The sequence below is a fragment of the Ursus americanus genome, chromosome 25, assembly GCF_024610735.1.
Source record: "Ursus americanus isolate L20-20 chromosome 25, mUrsAme1.1.p, whole genome shotgun sequence".
Classification (NCBI taxonomy): Eukaryota; Metazoa; Chordata; class Mammalia; order Carnivora; family Ursidae; genus Ursus; species Ursus americanus.
This window is the reverse complement of record NC_142151.1, coordinates 23,143,565-23,164,456: the sequence shown is the minus strand read 5'-3', so window position 1 is coordinate 23,164,456 and position 20,892 is coordinate 23,143,565. Positions and strand designations below refer to the sequence as shown.

Genomic DNA, 20,892 nt, shown 5'->3' with positions numbered 1-20,892 from the left:
GCCTAAATGTAGCTTCTCTTAATGTCTGCTTTTAACTCTTATTTTCTTGTCACTATCTGTAAATCTTTTGTATATGATATAGCTTCATAAGTATTTGTTTTATGTGCTAGCTTTCTCAATATAGGGCATGCTGGCACATAGTAGACACTCAATAAGTATTAAATGAATGACTAGTTCTGGTTTTGTCTCCTAAAATAAATCTAAAAAAAAAAAAAATAGGACATAGCAGAAGGTTACTTTTCAACAGTTTTCTTTGATCTGTGTAGTGAGCTGGGTGTGCCATACAGAGCACACACACACACACACACACAAATCCATGTATAAAATGTTAGAAATTAACACTTTTTTTAGATATTAAAAAATTCCTAATAGAAATTCCACAGAGGCAGAAATTAATACACAAGTTGGTAAAAACGTTTAAGATCTGACCTTTGTGGTGGCTCCTGGAATGAGCCCCATGTTAACACTGAAGTGGGAATTCTATTAATGTATTCCTTGATAATGTTCTGTGGGTTTCCAAGAATCAGGAAGGCTACTTTGTTATTATTTTTATTATTTTTTATAAAATCTAATTTACCCAGTGATGGCAATTAAAATAACATTGCTAACATTGAGGTTCAATAGACAATGTAACTTAAATGTATTTCCTCTTAGATTATAGTTCTTTACTGTTTCTTATATTTACCCACAGAACCTCCAAAATATGAATAAGGGTTTACATTTCTTGACAGTACTGTGACAGCAGTGCTTATTAATTCTGAATAGTTTCTAAATACTCCATGAGCTGAGGGGATATAGTCCATATGGCAAATAATTGGTGGTGTTTAAACTATCTTGACATCACTCCATTTTGAAGTGGCTATTATTTCAGTCTGCTTTTTGGTGGTAGCCAGCAGAAATCTACCTGGAACTGCACATTTTCGATTGATTTTCTTTTGCCAAATGATTGACGGAGGATTCTAACTCAATTGTTTTCTCTTGGCGTATTTGTTTTAAAACATTTTATTAGAAATACAAAATGTTTTTAGGTGAACTACATGGTTGTCTTGGGAATGGATGTAGTTAAAATTATTGATGATAATGTATAGGGAAAGAACAGTGTTAATCAACTTTCAGTAGCTAAATAGTTACATAGACTGAAAAAGAAATTCTTTCTATTTTTTTCCTTTCACTCTTATGATGGTTTGATTTTTTAAAAAATTATCCTTTTGGGGTTTATCTTCAGGGTTCTCAGTCAGATGGCCGTAAAAAAAAAATGCTAGGTATTACTCTAAACCAAACTGTGAGTTCCTTATAATGCCAAGTACAGCAAGTCCAGTGATACAATACACCTGTGTTCTACATTTATTTTGTACAATAGAAACCCATTTCTTTGTCTGGAAGTCTTAAGTCCCACACATAGAATGGGGAAATTGTTTACGTGAATAGCAATTTCTAATGAAACTTTTACAGTGACCGAATCTTATAAAACATCTCCTACTCTCCTTTATCCTAAGGGGATTCAGCTTACCCTCAAGAAGCAGGTGGAAGGAACATATTTTAGAGAAGTTGTTTGGCAATAAATGTCATACAGCAAAAACCATATTTTGAATTTCTAGCAATGGGATGAAATTTTAGTATGTCAGTAGTAGGAAGACTGCTAGCATAGCTCTCGGTGTCACTCAATAGTGATTTCTTTTAACTTAAATTGAAATTAAAATTATTTGAAGGTCCCAGATGCTGCAATGCCACATAGTAGAACTTGATTACTCACTTTTCCAGCAAGATTCAGAAATCTGAGCCTTGTGCAGTGAGTTCTAAATCTTATTTTTTTATTCAAAAATAAAAATTTTGGCTGTATAGAAATATTAAAATAACTCTTGGCTCCTTTTCATAGGTCCAAATATATTAAACACAGATGGCTTCTCATAGCTAATTAGATTGTGTCATATCCTAACCTTAACTATGCTTTACACTGAGGGGTTTAAATTAGATTCAGTTCAATTCAATTGAATTCCAAATAACAACAATAAGAATAGATAACATTTATTAAGTACATATAATGTGTTTGGTACAGTGCTGCATGCTTTTATTGGTACTCATTTGCTTCCCTCAAATGTACGAATAATGTAATATTTATATTTCCTATAGTGAGAAAACGGAGACTCAGAGAGGTTAAGTAACATGGTCAAAGTCACAGAGCTAGGAAATAGCATAAGTAAGACTCAGCCCAGGTTTGTCTAATCAGGGCACATGCTCTGAAATGTTACCTTTGTGCCTCCAGTTTGGTTTATTATGCCCTGTGCTAGATTGCTCATGAGATTGAGAAATGAGAAATATTTTGTGGTTCAAAGAGTTTACAATCCAAAGTCAGTTGCTCACCGAGAACTCATGAAGTTCAAAATCCAAAGTGAGTAAATTCACTTCAATTTTGGTTAAAAAGTCTCTTCTGGATTTAAAAGTCTGTTAGATGGGTTTCAGTAACAGGGATGAAGACCAGGATGTGAGGTTTCTGTATTTAAATCTAGGACTTTCAAGGAGATTACTTACTGCAGTACAAAACTTGTGCTTAATTTAAACTAAGATAAAAATGAATCACTGTGAACCACTAGCGCAGATTTTAGAAACAATGCTTTAATTAGTAATGATAATAGTAATTGATAGTTAAAATATCCGGGTGCTTTGGAATCAATAAGACCCGTGCTTTAGCGCTCGCATTTCCATAGCTCATAGTTCTTACGGTTATTACCCAAATGTCTGCGCCTCTTCCCTCTGACTCATTTCTTTGTTCTCCACCATTGTAGAGCCTAAGTCATTTTTAAAGGAATAACAATTGAAAGAGTTGCTTCTGATACACCTCAAGGAAACGCTGAGTTCTAAATTGGTTTAAAGCTACTTGTCCAGGCAAATCAATGTCGATTTAACTAAGCCTGTGCTGAATTGACCTAAATCAATTCCAACTACCATCATAAGTGGAACAAATCTTAAACTATATCATGGAATAGTAATAATTGAAGATCATGCTCTACTTTTATAATTGTGGAAATGTATTTGTAAACAAACTTCTAAGAAAAAGGAAATGTTAAAATACTGTCAGCTTATCCATTCTCCTTCCCCTCTATAATTTTTTTAAAGACTTGATTATAGAGCTAGCACCAGCAATAGTTGATTTCATAGGAAATGGATTGATCTTGAACCCTGAAGATGGGAAAAACACATATTAACACCTAGTGATAATTATTTTGGAGATTAACCTACAAATTACTTACAAAGATTGTGAATTCTTTAGAAGTTTTTTCAGATAAACTGGAGGTTAGGTCACCTTCCTAAAACTTTACCTGTGTTCACAAGATTGATATACTGGGTAAACTCCTACAGATTGAACTATGATGACAGCATGATAACACATATCTTTTCTAAACATTTAGATGAAGAAATTAGTAAGAATCAATGTAAAAATTGATAACATACCACTGAAAAGAAATGGCAGAACAGAATATCATGTGTCCTAGGTACCTTAGGAATGAGTTGTGATTCTGTACAGTGGTTTTCTTTCAGAACGCTCATTAAATATTTGCTTATCATGTTTTCAAAAAGATGATGTTGCAAAGAATGTACTTAAAACAACAACAACAACAACAACAACAACAACAACAACAAAAACCTAATGAAAGAATGTCAGGAGAAGAAAAAAAGGACATTTACTTAATGTAGGTCTAACCACGATGTTCCATAAAAGCTTGTATCCAAATAAAAGCAACAGAAATGATAAATATACTTCTAACTTTTTGGAGAAAAAGAATCAGTTTTAAAGCATATATTTAAGTTCCTTCATAAAAAAAGATGTTCTATAATGAAAATGCGATGATATTTGGGTCAGGTCTGGCTCCAAATTCTAGTTCAGTGAGACTTTTATCAAATTATGTAACAGCTCTGAGCTAGTTTCTATAGATAAAATGGAGGCAATAATGTCTACTTTGTAGTTTTAAAAAATTGCTTTATTGAAATTATTATACTAAGCTCATTTAGTATATAACTCACTGGTTTTTAGCATATTCATGAAGTTTTGTGCAAGTATCAGCACAATTTAATTTTAGAATATTTTCATCACTCTGAAAGCCATCTTATGCCCATCAGTAGATCCTCCTCGATCTCTTCCGTCCCCATCATACCTCCTGTCCTGGGCGACCACTGATCTGCTATACATACAGACTCGTCTATTCTTGACATTTCGTACCCATGGAATCGTATATTGTGTGTCGTTTGTGACTGGCTTCTTTCCCTTCAGTTCACCCATGTTGTAGCATGTACCAGCATTCGTTTCTTAAACCAAATAATATTGGGTTGCATGGGTGTGGCACAGTTTGTTTTTCCGTTCATCAATGGGTAGATATTTGGGTTGCTTCCACTCTCTTGGCTATTATGAATAACACTGCAATGCATGTTTATGTACGAGTTTTTCTGTGGACATAAGCTTTCATTTCTCTTAGATGTACACCTGGAAGGGAGAATTGCTGGGCCCTATGATAACTTTGTGTTTCACTATTTAGAAATTTCCCAAGTTTTCCAAAGCAGCAGCACTATTTTACGTTCCTACTGGCAATCTATGATAGTTCTAGTGTCTCCACATCCTCTCCAATCCTTGTTATTGTCTGACCGTTTTATTTTAGCTATTTCAGTGGATGAGAAGTGGTATCATACTGTGGTTTTGGTTTGCATTTTCCTAATGACTAATGATAGTGAATATTTTCTTAAGTGCTTATGGGTGATTTGTACTATCTTCTTTGAAGAAATGTCTATTCAGATCTTTTGCCCATTTAAAAAATGGATTGTTGTCTTTTTATTACAGGAGTTGTACCATAGTTCTTTATAAACTAATATGTAAATTTATATAAATATGTATGTATATATAAACACATGAGTTGTTAGAAGTCTTTATATATTCTGGATGCAAGTCTCCTATCAAATGTATGATTTGCAAGTATTTTTGCCCATTTTTAGGGTTTTTTTTCCCACTTTCTTTGTAGTTATGTCCAGCACAAAAGTTTTTAATTTTGAGGAAGTTCATTTATCTATTTTTTCTTTTGTCACTTTTACTTTTGGTGTCAAATCTAAGAAACCATTGTTGAACCCAAGGTCATGAAGATTTACTCATTTCCCTCTCAAAAGTTTATGATTTTAGCTCTTACATTTTAGTGAGTAGTCCAATAGAGAGTTTTTATGATGACAAGAAATAATGCATGCAAAGCATCTAGGTCAGTGATTGGCACATATCAGTGCACAATTAATGAGAGTCATTCATACTTCTCTGAAACCAAAGTGAAAAAATATGTCCTAGAATATATCTTCAGATGCCTCCCACGATACTATTGTTCTTATTGCTTTTTGCAAGGAGATGTAAATAACAGGCATGTATTATCTTGAAGGTATTTCTATAGATATTTGAATCATTATAAGCTTTTATTAATAAGTGATTTAAAATAACAAGAACGCAAAGAGGTGGAAGAAAAACATAAGACAACACGTTTGAGCAGATTTAAGATTCTGCTACTCATTTAAGTAAAAAATTTGTAAGCATAAAGATATGCTATAGTATAATTAAAATATTCTCTTTGGAAAGTACATTGATGTCAAGAACATTTGGTCTATATATAATAATCATTTTACTTAGTATTAGTTTTCTTAAGATATCACAGAATGGTGCTATCTTTAGTGGTTTAGTTCTCTTTTTGGAAATAATATTTTGGTGGGTTTTGTAAAACTTGGATAGATTATCAACAAACATTTCTGGACAGTTTAGTAAGTATTTTAACGAAAGACATGGTGAGAAGTTCGTGATGGTAAAGTGACTTTTTACACATTGCTTCCTTTTGCAGTGGCGCATTTTTTTGTCTCCGTGTTGCATTGCTTCTCTATGATAATTGGAATATGACATAGGCAGGTGTTGGCTTGATAAACTTCGGTATGTTCAGATGGTTTCATAAGAACCAAATATTTATTAGAAGAAAATGACTTGATTATTTCTGAAACTAGACTACTACATGCAGCAAGGTGGAGTATGAAGGACTGTTGCTCCAGTACCTGTACCAGCCACGGGTACGGGAAGACGTAGGCTCTGAAAGCAACGATAGTTCATAGTTCACTCTAAAGAAAATACAGTTTGTATTATAAATATACATTCACGTTGAACAGAAAAGTATACAGATCGGTGAAAGAATCCTATTTTACCCCATCTGAAAAAGGATAATCCCTGTAGGTCATTGACGGGGCAGTATGAAGAAGGCTTGGAGTGCAGCTGCAGCAGGCTTTGAATAAATAGAGGATTTAATAACATTCAAATATTTGTCCCAACCTCAAAGGACACCCTGAAATAGAACTCACTCTAGAGTTGATATGTTGTCTCCATATAAGTTCTGGTGGCACTTGCCCAGGGATTTCCTGGGGCATTTAATGTGTTCCACTGACTCTTTAACCAGTGCACTTACGGTAGCTCTTTTTGACTGGGATTTGGCTTCAGTCCTTTATAAATAATGTCAGCAGAGTATGTAAGAATGACAAACTCGAAAATAGGAAATGCGTATTTAAATCTCTGGAAAATCTTCTCCATGGTTTGGTGTTCTTGGACACATGAGAGCAAGGTTTTGAAAGGATTAATTAGCTTAGTCTAAACTTTCCTTCAGACTTCAGGACCCTATCTCACTCTGAGTGTGCATGCAGCCAACCCTCTTTGAAGTAAGGATTTTATGGAAACATTCTTTAAAATGTTAAGATACATGTTGGGTTTCAACACTTATCCTACCTCAATTATAGATGCTTTACTGTCTTTTAAAGGAATAGATCATTTTCTAGAGTCCTTAGCAGAAATAACGATCTCGCGATGGAAAGCTGTTGATAATATTTTGGTAAAAAGGAATCCAAAACAAGTAGGTTTATTTAGCCATTAAAAATGTTTTCAGGGACCTGCATGTGGATGGTTTAATGGAGAGGAAGCCAGTATTTTAGGAAGTCTTTAAATGATCATGCCTCCATAAACATAAAATCAGCATAACAAACAAACAAACAAAACAAAACAAACAAACAAAAACAAGAAGAGGGAAAAGGATGTTGGGGAGCAATCTGTCCCCTTTGGAACACAAAGATCTTTCAGTCATGGGGGGATTGGAATAGAGTGTTTGGGTAGTGGAAAAAAAATGTTTTAGCATGTGGTAATGAGGTTAAAAAAAAAAAAAAAAGCAATGGATGATTACTTTTCTCCACCAAGGCTCCTTTATCCTCATAAGCTCAGACAGTGGTCAGCCGGTAAGACACCCCTCCCTGTTTTATCCATCCCTTAGCTATGTTCTTTGACAGAACTGGTTTATACAGCTGGGTCTTTGTTAAGCTTCAAGGGAAATACTACAGAACAGCAGAGAATATCGCATAGTACCTATAAAACGGTAAATGGTAAACGCTATTGAAGTGCTAGATGCCAGCTTGAAAGTTTTTGATGCTTTGGTTGGGTTAGTTTTCTTTTATGGATTTGTAAAGAGAACCCCTTTAAACTTTTTGTGTTTTTGTACTGACAGATTTTATGGTGATATAGGTAAATGGATTATGTTAATCAGTGAAATTTCTTATCAACTCTATCTTAAACAAAATAAGTAAGAACTCAGCTTTATTACCGACTAAAATTATAATCTAAAATTAGACATTTCTATGATAGTGACATAGTATTTTAAAGAACGTCTACGTTGTACGTCCTTAGCCATAGAACTGAGAGAAAAGAGGAAGTAAATAGGAAAACCTATTTATTTCAGAGAGTTTATCTATATGACAGACTTTAAATTTTTTAATGGAAATTTGATAGTGACATTCCTGTTAGCCCTGTGTGAAATCTGCTGTAAACCTTGTAGTGAGATCTTTTTATGTCTTCATACTATCCTATCTGTATAGGAGTGTGATGACTTTCTTCTGTATGGTAAATGGCATATCCTTTGAATTTTTATTTCAGGGGCAAGAAACAGGTAGCCTTTAGTTTACTACTGAGCAGTTCGTACCCATTTATAGAAAAGAGCTAACATTCCTAATTTGTCCACAGTGGCAGTAGGAACCATGCTTTTAAAGTTCTTTCCCTCTAAAAACAACAGGGAACGTGCTAAAACCAAAAAGATTAATGGGGGAAGAAGATAAACAGTTAAGACGGAAAATGAGTTTAGAGGTCAAGCTAGAAAAATAAGAAAGCTTATGGATTTAATTCATATTCATCCAAGCAAAGAAGCTTTGGCATGAAAGGAACCAAGAAGAGGCTCAGCATTCTTAGAACATCAGCCATAGCTGCATCCCGCTGTTTTGGAGTTTGGGTTGATAGATGCTCATCGTCTTTGGCACTGCACCCTTACTTTTGGACTTTTCATGATTATAATGGCAAATTCTTCATTTTATCGGGAGGTTCAGAAAATTCGTCTGTGCCTCGTATGCCTGTCCCTCACATCAGAAGTTTTCCTAGGAAAGATTTTTGCACTGTATATATGTTCTTTGCTGTCTATTTTGAATATAACATAAATATTTTCTACTTCGTTCATTTTTCAACAGCTGTTGTAGGAACAAGCTGTAACCAAATCTGTATGGGGCGTGGAAAGAAAGAGTCCCCTAAATTGGCCCCAGTTTAACAGTTTATAAACTTTTCCTTCTCAGGGTTATCTGGATTCCAAAGAGGGTAGGGGTCATAATATTTTTCTTCGTTGGACTACTTAGACAGTCATTCTCCACAAATCTGATGCCAATGTTCAGTATTCCTTTTAGCTGTGAGCCTCCTTTCTCATTTCTGCTGGGGGAAAACACACACACACACACACACACACACACACACACACACACACACACACACACACTATTCTCCAGAGGTTTGCTTTTGAAGGCTTAACTTGCTTGATTTCACAATGACCTTTGAAAACAAAAGAAATTAAAACTAGATTGGTTACTTAATTATTTTTGTCATCATTATTAGATCCTAAATAAATTAAACATGCCACAGATTTTATTTCAAGACATACACCATGCTAAGAATAAGTCATTTTTGATTATGGAACAATTTGCTATTTATTTAGACTTAGCCAGTAATGTGAGAGGGGAGAGAGAGAGCGTGAGTGAAGGGTGGGCACTTTAGGAGGAAGCTCAGATAAGGAGATAGGAGAAAGGGAGAGAGGGAGGCTCAAAATAAGTACTTAAGGATATTATTTTGGAAAATAAAATTTTATATCCTATTTGCAGTTCTGCCATAGGGAGAGTCTCCTGGGAGAGTCAAAATGACCAAGTCATTAAAATAAGTGACATGATATTTTACAGAGGGATTAATATCATTAAGCTAAATAAATATTCTTTCCTACTTAAAACTGACGTTTTTTTTTGTTTTTGAATATGCACCTCACTTGACTAGTGATGTTCATAAGTGAAAATCTATTTTCTTTCACTGTGATTATGGTGAACTATTTTTATAGGTTATTATATATGACCACATATATGTGCATATACGAACATAGACACTCATATCCTCATAAGAACAACATGAAAAAAATTGGCATTATTTTGGAAAGCAATAACTAAGAGATTAATGCTACTCACTGTAGTAGTAATATGTAGGAAGTACATTTCCTTTGGCTTTTTTTTTCCTTTAGTTTTGGCTTTTTTTTTTTTTCTTTAGTTTTTATGGGCTAACAATTTGGGAGGAGTTTGCTTCTGTTTTTTAATTTTTTTCTTCAAAATACATAAAACTTTCAACCAGTTATTTTAAATTAGACAGTGAATGAAAGTTGTTAGCATATGATTATGATTAAGATGGTGCTGTCCAATCTTTAATAGACAGGTTCCATAAGAAAAGAAAGACTGTTAATTTCCATTAACATATTATTAGACAGTAAAGTCTTCTCCTCCCACCCCTCTTCTTCCTGTCTCTCTGCCTCTGCCTCTTTCTTTCTCTGTCTCTGTCTCTGTCTCTCTCCCATGCACATGCGCACGCACACACAGTTGCACGTGTACACAAGACACAGGCACTTCTCAAGCTTCCCTGAAAGGTTCATTCAAGGACAGAACAATAGAAATAGAATTCATCCCTGTTTCATTACCACTTATTCTGATAGCAGAAAAGATGGTCCCTTTCCAGGGATTCTACAGACAATTTTTAAAGGTACTTCTTTAGAGATCTGGAGAATAGATATGCATTTCATACAATATTCTTTCACTATTCTATCCAGCTGTCTATAACCTGAAATTTATACATGTGGCAACCATGTGTCTCAGAAAAATCTAAAAGGCTTTTGATTTTTTAGACTTTCTTTATTTCTTTAACTCAGAAGCACACAACACCTTGTTCAACAATTCGTCCCAACTTTTGGTTCAGGGAAGTGGTACTCATACTAAATACAGTTTTGTTTTGTTTTGTTTTTAAACAATTGTTACTTCTTGATAAAAGAGTTTTATAGCATGTGCTAGAAGAGATAGTTTTTGTTAATCCCTAGATTTTTTTCCCTCCAATCCTCTATCTGTCCCAGGAATGGAGTATGTGGCTACTCAGTGCTCAGCTTTCAGACTCACAAGGAGCCGAGCATCTGGGGAGACTCAGGAGGTGAGCACTTTCACGCTGACTCAGAGACCAGCCGTATGACTCCAGTCTGGCGCTGTCACGCCTGGTTATGGAAAGGCAAGAACAATGCCTCCCTTGAGAAGGGGGAAAAAAGTCTAGTGCAGTCACAATTTTGATGTAAAATTTAAATCATCCCTCCACATCCTGTGGACTTGGAGCTGTCAGAAAGGCAAAACCCATACTCAAATGGAAAAAGCTTTTTATTTCCTCAAAAAGTATACCCTTTCTAGCTGTAATAACAAGTTTTAGAACCACAAATCCTAATGCTAGATTATTCAAAGTAATTTATAAATAATCAGCACAAAAGGACTTTGACACTTTTAACCTGTAGATGGCTGAAGGTTGAATGTTCTTTTTCTGTTTATTTCTGATTAATGACAAATGTATTGCAATACATGAATTATATAATTCACAACAAATTAACAATTATAGTTTTGTATTGTTTTCTTCCAAACTTCTGTAATTGGTCATTTTGCCCTGAACTTAAAAGAAATTTCTCTTCCACATTTAAAAGTCTTAATCATTTTTTATGTTTTCTTCAGGTAGTTTTGGTTGAAATTTAGTGTATTTGACAATTTAAAAGATTCTGTGATCAAATGGTTAATAACTCAGACTGAGGTCTTTCTATTTTTGAGTCAAGGAAATGAAATTATTAATAATTATTAAACAAGTCAAATAAAGTTAGGATTTTTTTAAAGTGGAAAGTGCTTATTACTATATTCTTGTGTTGTAAATCATGAGAAAGTTTCAGCAACTTTTTCAAAAAAATTCAGAATTCTGTAAAAACATTTGCTAGCTCTTCTCTTTATGAAAGTGACTTTGTATTTCGGAATCATAAATGTTCTTGTAACCAGTTTTCCTTCAGTCTTGTCAGACTTAGAATGAACGCTAACTTTTCTAACTATTAGAATATTTTGGAATGATTACAGTACAGTGTAATTAAATTTAATACCCTTCCTACCTTTTTATTTATCAGGAATACTATTGTTTTAGGCACTTAGTAAGTGTGGATTCATGTTAAAATAACACAATAAAACATAAAGATGAGAAGTTTTAGCTGGCAGAATCATTTGTTTAGACAAATTTTGGCTCTAGATCCCAGCTATTACGTTACTCATAATAAAGCAATCTTTTTATTTAGAAAATTTTCTGAGAGTCTTCATCCAGTGACACATGGTCTAATTTTGGAGTGAATTTTCAGTGATTTGCAATTATTATTGGAATAGTAAGAGAAGGAAAGTAGAAAAAGAATCAAATTTTGAGTTCTGAATCATCGTAGGATGGAATTTTGCTATCATAAACTGTTCCTAAATGCTTACCTTTGGTTATCTGTCTGTCTTGTTTAGAAAACAAAAACAAATGGACTTTTAAAGTTACTTTTATTGCTTACTTTAGGCACATTAATTCAAGCATTTTTGAAATATCCTGTGTCCAACTCATAAAGAGGCACTGATTCCTTTCAGGTACTGAAAAGAATTGAATTCTATTACTAAGTCTTCTCTCTCTTTAACTTCTGATTTTTTTTTGTTTTGTTTTAATTTTTGTTTTCCACTCCTTTGGCAAAGAACAGTGTGCTTCCTCATTTTTTGCTTGTTCTTATTCTTCCCTCCATCTCTGACTCTTTGGTGGGCTGGACAAGGCTGGAGAAAACTATTTAGTAAGGGCAGAGATGCCAGTAAAGAGAAGGGCAAAAAGGTGTTGAAGAAGTTAAGAGTGGTGCTTTTCTTATCAGAAAGAAGGGATGGTATAATGAACTACTTGATCTCAATGCAGAGAACATCTCAGAAACTAAACATAGAACAAGGTAAATACAGGGAACAGCCTTGGTAAAGGTCATTTTGAACCTTCTTGGTGACTATAACAGTTTATATTAACACAATTTTAAATACAGTTTAAACTTTTATATCATATATTAAAATTTTTTCTGTAAATTGAAATTTTATTTCTGAACAGAATAATGAATTTATTGTTAAGCAGCTGTAGCTCAAAAATTACTTTTGTTTTTAGATTTCAACGTTATGGTAAGTTTTGTTTATAAATACCAGTAGAAATAAGTTTCTACTCTGGTGAAATGTATACTAAGGATTACAAGGGAATCTAGTCTTATTTACTACTCTGTGTTTTCTGTTTTTATATTTCTATGAAATCTGTGTTTCTACTTCCATTTATAGTGTATGCCAGGACCTGATGAACTTGTTCATGCTTCTAAATAACAATATAATGAATGAGGTCTTTGTATGTGGGAAGCAAAGGGTAGAGAAGTATAGAGATTGGCATGTTCTGTATCAGAAACTGATAGCAAAGAGGATTTATAGATAAGAGAAAAAAATTATACAAGTTTGAAATACTGCATGTTTACAACAAATAAAATTTCAACTTAAAAGCCTTCTGAATATTATATATGACAGACTCGTTATAAAATTTACATGGAATGTTCACAAAGTAAACACAAAGCTGACTCTTAGAAGGAAAATGAAGATGTTCAAAACATGTAAGAGGGAAGAAGAAAGCATGAACCATAAAGTATGAATAACAATAATTGAAATTCATAGATAAGAGTAACAAATTATTTTTTCTTAATAAAACAATATGCTAATTCTGTGTAATTCTATGTTTATATATCACACAGTAGTGTTCGTTGTTTCACTCATTTGGATCAAAACCTGTCTCTTCATGCTAAATGTCTATGTTGATAACCCTTATTAGATAAGTAACATTCTACTGTGAAATATCTTTGATAAACGAGTTTAATTCCTAATCTTGATTAGCTTTCTTTCAACAGCCTTAATTACAAAAGAGACCAGACAAGTAAATGTAGATGTCTCAAACAAACAGTCTTATTACTAGAAAAACTTGAGGTTCATAACTTATAGAAAAATAGTATGAACTGTGGATATGAAGGACTGATGATTTTTATTTTATTTTTTAATACCCCGTATTTATTGTTCGCTTAAGATGCATCCCTTCAAATATTTTCTATCACTTCAAAAATACATTCATAGTGCTATGCTTAAAATTCAACATGAGGGAGTAAATATTAAAAACAAGCATTTAGGAGAGCAATTAGTGGAAGTTATAAGTTAAATAAATGTCATGGTCCAGAATTTTTAAAGTTCATATTCAGAATGTTTATTTTTGTAGAATTGTTTAAAGAATAATTATGCTGCTAGCTTATCACTTTGACTTCTCTGTCTTTTTTGTTAATCCTTTTTATACACTGCTCCCCCAAAGTAGGATGGACTGCAAGATTTCCTCCCCCTTGCTCTATTTTTTTTCCAGTTTTTCCCTTGGAGAGACAATTCTGGGCTTGAGCTGCTGCCTATTACAGTGCGAAGACCAAATAGTGTAACAAAAGATATTTAACCAATTTATGACTCAGTTTCCTATTTTATAAAACAAGAAGAATAAAAATACTGACTTGGAGCATTGTGGAAGAAGTCAATGAGAAATAATTACAATTATTGGTTAACGCTCTACTTGTGTTTCAAAGAGCATTGTGCCTTAGTTACTTCCACGAGAGTTCTGCATTTTCTGATAACCTGCTATTTCTTTTTTAAAATCTCACAATCAACAAATATTTATTTCTAAAACTGAATTTCATATTTTCTTCCAAATTGGCCTTTCTTTCTAATTTTTATATTTTTCTTATTAGCAGTATTCTCTAAATTATACAGTCCAGTAATCTCTTTATCTTTGAATTATCGCACTCACTCATTCTCCTTTCCTGGTCCCTACCCTCAACCTTCTATCAGTTGCTAATTTCTGAGGGTTTTTCTTTCTAAAATACAATTTTTTTGATGGTGTTAATCTGTGGCTCACAAACCATCACCAGCTCCCTTCTGCCTTCGGTTTCACTTTCTAAAAGTGATAGTATTTAATCCGAATCACTGTCTGGCCCCTGCCTTTCATCCTTATATGCATTTACTTCTCCTAGAATCTCCTGCTTTAACTAAACCATTCAACTCACCATCCCGTAACTTTCTATAAATTTCTTTAATTTGTTAATGTCATTTTTCCTGTCCGGAATCTTCTCTTCGTCTATTGACATTGGACCCATCCTTCATTACCCTCTTGAATTCTTGTAATTTGTAGGAAGCATTCTCTGATTATTTTAGTGAGAATCCTCTCTCTTTTGTTTGTCTTTCCTAGTACTCACATTTATAAAAAGTCATTTACCTTAAAATATTATTTATTGATTTCTTAATTACATTGTTATCTGCGGGCACATGGTAGTCTTTCAATAAATGTTTTTCCATTAACGAATGAATGGATGAGTGGGTATATGACTTCTATTTCCATCTAAACTGTATTTCCTTAACAGTGAAGCAGAAGGGTCTTCATTTCTAAGTTGCCTGTTTCCTCCACAACATAAAGATAAATTGCCTGGCACAAAATAGACACTCATGCAATTCACTTATTTATTCATGAAAAATACAGTGTGTGCCAACTATGTGCTAGGAATTGTGCTTCCACATAATTAATTGTATCTCATTCAGCATAGAGGATTAGACTATTTGCGGGGCGGGGTGGTACACAGCACAAGTTGGAAAGACCTTTATCATGCAATCATATCTTTAGCATTAATCTTGGAAAAATCAGGTGAAATGGTTGCAAATAGACCTGTACTTACTGAAATCTTATTAAGTGCAAGACATGCTGCATGTCATGGGGAATTTCAGAAATTTGAAAAATTGTATCCTTTCTTTTCAAGTGTTCGTGTTCTAGTTTTAGACACTTTGTACTAAGAAGTAAAGAAAAAAACTATTAAATGAGTGTCACAGGTTATACTGATGTTCAGTTTTTCATGTGGACTAATAATATGAGTTGATGATGTGGTTTGAGGTGGGGTGAAGTCACTTCAACTGTGACGGTAAGGGAAGGCTTTGTAGAAAACTTGGAATTTGAGTTTGTTCTTTATGGATTTTTTTTTTGCATTTTTAAATACATAACTGCAAACCTTAAAAGAAATAATATCATCATTCCAAATGAATAACCAGTAGAAGGCACTGCTTCCTAGGACTTTATCTCTGACTTAGTCAAAGGTTAAAGTATCTAGAGAAGGAAAGAAGCTATTACATAACGAAAGCAATCCCTATTCTAAGTCTTCCATTTTATGTTTGTTCCATATCTGAATTCCTTTCACTTTGCATGTGCTTTCATTTTTTAGAATTGCATCAAAGAACATATTCTAAAGCAGTACATAGGTGATTCCTCAGTAATAGCTTTGGTATTAATTAACTATGTAGCAGTCTTCCATAAAGTTACTTCATGTTTATGGTTTTTTACATACACATTTAAAAAGTCACTAAGATTGTTTTCACGAGTATTTTACAAACCTAATTTAACCAGGTTTACCAATTCTTTTACATAGAACTTATTTAAAAGGATACTGTTAGCACTGGGATGGATTTCCTTTATTTCTGACAATATTAAGACATTTTCTAAGTATGTTTGTCCTGTAAGACTAGATCTTACAACTTCTCATAGTTAGAATAGTAAGAGAGTTGGTTTTAGATGGTAGCTTTTATGAAACAAGTATTTGTTGACAAACAACTATCTTCAGAAAGGATTCTAAGTCCTGGGGATGTAGCTGTCAACAAAAATAAAATCTCCCCTCTTGGGTCTTATAGTGGGAGAGACAGATAATAAATAAATATGTTGGAGGGACAAGGTGCTAAAAAGAGCAAGGAAGTGTTGGTTTAGGAAGAGCAATCAAGGAAGACTTCACTGGGAAATGATGTCGGCACTAAATGAAGAGAGAGAACAGGCAAGGGTATATCTGGGTTAGGATGGTTTCAGATTGAGAAAATACCAACTGTGAAAGAAATACGTGTACACCATAGATTAGTTTCCTGTTGCTGTTGTAACAGCACAAGTTCAGAGGTTGAAACAATACAAATGTATTCGCTGACAATTCTGGAGGTCAGAAGTCTTGCAATCAGGGTGTTGGCCAGGCTCATTGCTTCTAGAAGTTTAAGGCAAGAATCTATTTCATCACCTTTTCTAGCTTTTAGAGGCCACCTTTATTCCTTGGCTCATGGCCCCAATTCATCCATTTTCAAAGCCAACTGCATAGTATTGTTCAGTCTTTCTCTGATTCTGATCCTCCTGCCTCCCCTCTTAATAGGGATCTTTATAATTACTTTGGGCCCACCCAGAATATCCAAAATAATCTCCTCATATCAAGATCCTTAACTTAATCACATCTGCAAAGTCCCTTTTGCCTTGTAAAGTAACATATTGACAAGCTTCGGGATCACAATTGGGACATCTTGAGTGAGGAGTGTTATTCTGACTAGTGCAAATGGCTTGCAGCTTTGACTGTGCATTAGAATCGTCTGGGAGCTTTAAAAAATTCTGATACTCTGTCTCCACTCCAGAGCCAGTAACATTAGAATGTCTGGCAGTGGGACTCAGGCAGCAGTATTTTTTAAACCTCTCCATGTAATTCTAGTTTGAAGCCAAGGTTAAGAATCAGTGGTTTAGTTTATGTTGCAGTCTCGTACCCTTTACCCTACCCCTAAGTTTGCTGCACATGTCTGAGTACAGTTGGGGACATCCTACTTACAGAGTGATGACAGTGCACACAGAGAGCCCTTAGCCAATCATCAAGGACTCCAGGAGTTTTTAAATTACTTTCACATGTGGACTAGAGTTGGCCTGATTGTGCAGATTGCTATGAGGACAAGTAAAGGAAAAATGACTCCATGTAAAAGCAAGATGGCCCTATAAGGGAGGCTGTTTCTTATCTATTCCATGCATGTAACTCAGCAAGTCCAGGAATGCTATAGACTAAAGATAGGATTTAGTTCATATTCCTTGATGTCCTTTTTTCCTAAGTCAGCTTGAAACTTAAATTCACATTGTACTTTGTAAGACTATTTCTGCATCTTTACTTGTATCAACTCTTCCTACATGAAATTCCCTCTCCATTTATCCCAGAGTTTCCATTTGATCTCTTTTCCCCCCAAATCCACTTGGTCAGCCATTCCCAGAAATATTCCAGGACCCCTGGTCCTCATGAAGCCCTCAGGTGTTCAGCTGTAGGGCCAGTCATTTGGCCCTTAACCTGAACTGTCTTTCATTATTACTTCTCCAAGTCTTCTCAACCAGTGCATAAGCTTTTTAAAGCAGAGAACTTGAATTACACGTTTTTATTTGCATTAGATAAGCGTCTTGCCCATAGTAAGTGATCAGTAAATGGTGGTTGATGATTTGAAGGTTCAAATTAGACATGTGTTTTTGCCCTGAAATTAGACATCAGTTCTTTCAAGGAAATTTTTTTGTTCACACACAACGCTGAGTTAAAGATTCTATTATATCATCATAGCTCCACAGGTTAGTTTCACAGTGGATTATATTTGTCTGTCTCATGTCATATTCTTTGAAGTCTGAGTTTTATTCATTGGCAAGTCTAGCACCTACCACAGGAATGACAAAATCATCTCTGGATGAATACATAAGAGCATGCTGGAGCCTAGATCCTCAGATTGTTCCAAGACAACCTTGCACTGCAACACAGCATGTCACGTAAGCAAGCTCAGGGATTGGAACCCTACGTATCCCAGATAAACAATATATGGAGAGTTGCAGTGACTTCTTTTTTTTAATTATTATATACTTTCCTATATTATTTTTTTTTCAAGAAGATGAAACAATTGTTAATATGCATGGATAAAACAGAATTTCAACATACATAAAACAAACTTTGACAGAAAGTAGAAACGTACAATTCCAAAGGTAGAAAATTTTTCAGTAGTAGGAAATTTTTTTAACACAAATCAAAATACGTCTCAAAACAAATGAAAAGGAAAACAAAATTTCCAAAACCTACAGGATGCAGCAAAAGCAGATGTTAGAGTGAAATTTATGCTATAAATGCATGTCTTAAGAAAACATTTCAAATAAACAACATTATACCACAAGGAACTAGAAAAAGAAGAAATTTAGCTGAAATGTAGTAGAGGAAGAAAATAATAAAGAAAAATCAGAAACAAATAAAATAGAGACCAAAATAAACAATAACATAACATTGAAAATACTTTTTTTTTTTTTTATTTAATGAATGAGACTTTCTTCCTGTCCAAGATGAAACAGTTTGGTAGATGAACAAAAACTCAAGAATTAACATTATTGGTAGTTTGTTATCAATATTTTTAGAAGTACTGTGAGTCAGACTAAATATCAAGCAGATTGATAGCTCTCTACATAATTTAAGTATTTGCCGTTTTTTTTTTCTGATTTAGTAGCCTATTTTTGAGCTGTGAGCATTTTTATTGCCAAATATTGTTCAATCTTTAAAACCTCTTTTACCTGAGTTGTATAAAAATATTCTCAACTCCGGCACATTAAGAACATTCTGTAAGTATCTGAAAATGAAATTGAAATAAGCATGGAATATGTAATTGTTTAGGATCAGGTGCTTTCTGGCATCACGACTCCTTCATGTTTAGTGTTTTAGGCCTTACGCTTTTTGCTCCGTAGAACGATATATATATAGAGAGAGAGGCTGTTTATCCAGTGGTATAGAAAGATAATTTAGATATTGAAATGACTAGATGCTTTGAGGAGAGTAGCAGTGTCTTAACCATTTACCATATCTACCTTATGTCTACTTTGGGACTTTCAATTTTCATAATCATTATTAATAATGCTATTAAAAGAGTAGAAATCAGCCAAGAAGTCATGCTTTCTGAAGGTCATAGAACTGCATTAACTTAGGAAAGGCCAGCTGATCTAGCTTTCTGTTTTAATAACTCAGACTCTAGCTTTTGCCAACAGCCTGGAGTTTTTGGACAGTAAGAGACTTATTGTACATAAGACTGAGGTAGAGACCGGAATACCAATTTATTAATTTCACCAGCAGTGATAATGCCTACACAGACCATAACTACTATGGCTTGTATGCTAAATGCATAATCTCCTTATAGTCAAACTAAATGTAAAACAAGAAATAATTAAAAGTCCTTTTATTGATTTACTCTGATAAATCACAAAGACCTTAAATACTTTAAATCTGTTCTGTCAGCCCATTCTCTACGTGACAGTCAGAAGTTTGCTTGGAGAGCACGGAAGCAGGACAGTAGAAGTTAATATCGCTAGTGTGTAGAGTTATTACATATAGTTTAATTTTTCAATTTGGTGATAGATGTGGTGTTGCCAATGAGACTAGGACTATTCTAGCTCCAGTTTCTTCCTTTCTCCATACTTAAGAGTATACGTGGAGTAAACTTTGGTAATGAGCTCAGAAAAACTGAAGATACCTGAAATGTGATGGCCCAGTCTCCTTTTCTCTTAGATGGTGCTTGCTTGGTAGCCACCAACACTTCCTCCTCTTGCTCTGTCCTTCAGGTGATCAAGACTTCCTGCTATTCCTGTTTCTTCTTTATACTTGCTAATACGTCTGATCAGTTTATTGTGAAGTATGCCTGGCCAAGGAGCATTTCTCTTATCAGAACATTTTGTATTTCATGTTGATTTTATGGTTTAATTCTTAGAAAGTAATCTGCTTTCCTTATCTTGGAGTTTTTATTTGTTTTGTTTTGTTTTTTGGGTTTTTTTTGGGGGGGGGTGAGGTAATACTGTAGTTTTAAAGTTTTAAAGTAAACAACATCTATAGTTTACTGAGTGTCTGCTCTGTGATAAATGTGGATATTACATCTCCCTTTAAAGATGAATAAATTGAGACAGATTAAAGCTAAGTCTCATAGCTAGTAAGTAGTAGAATCAGTATTTGAATCCATGTTTGTCTGATTCCAAAGCCCTTAATTTTTTTCTACTCTGCTATTATTTCCTAATAAAGTATCTTCAGTACTTGAATACACTGTTCTTTTGCAACTTTTCACAATAAGAATAGTATTATTCAGCAATGATTAGAGCCATCTCTTTAGTAGTAAATTTCAAATTTTAAAATCAGTAATATATATGAAGGGAGTGGTGGGGCCGTTAATACTTTCTTGCCTTCTCTCCCACTGGTCTAGAATAAGAATGGACGATTCAGTAAACACTCTTTGTCGAGCAAAAATAACAACTTTCTCAAGGTCAGATCAAGTTGCAAATACAAGAGAAATTTTTTTTTTTAATTAAAAATTTTAACTCTGTACTGCTTCTATGTGAGACTTGTAGTGAAAGGAAAGGGAACTCTATTTTACTAAGAATATTTGCCACATATATATATATTTTTTTTTAAATTTATTTATGAGATAGAGACAGCCAGCAAGAGAGGGAACACAAGCAGGGGGAGTGGGAGAGGAAGAAGCAGGCTCACATCAGAGGAGCCTGATGTGGGGCTCGAT

General features: G+C 34.1%; 1 protein-coding gene across 19 annotated transcripts in view; it reads left to right on the top strand.

Moving 5' to 3' along the window:
- SOX5 (SRY-box transcription factor 5) overlaps positions 1-20,892 on the top strand; it is a 963,841-nt gene that overhangs the window by 602,599 nt on the left and 340,350 nt on the right. The gene's annotated exons all lie outside the window — the stretch shown is intronic.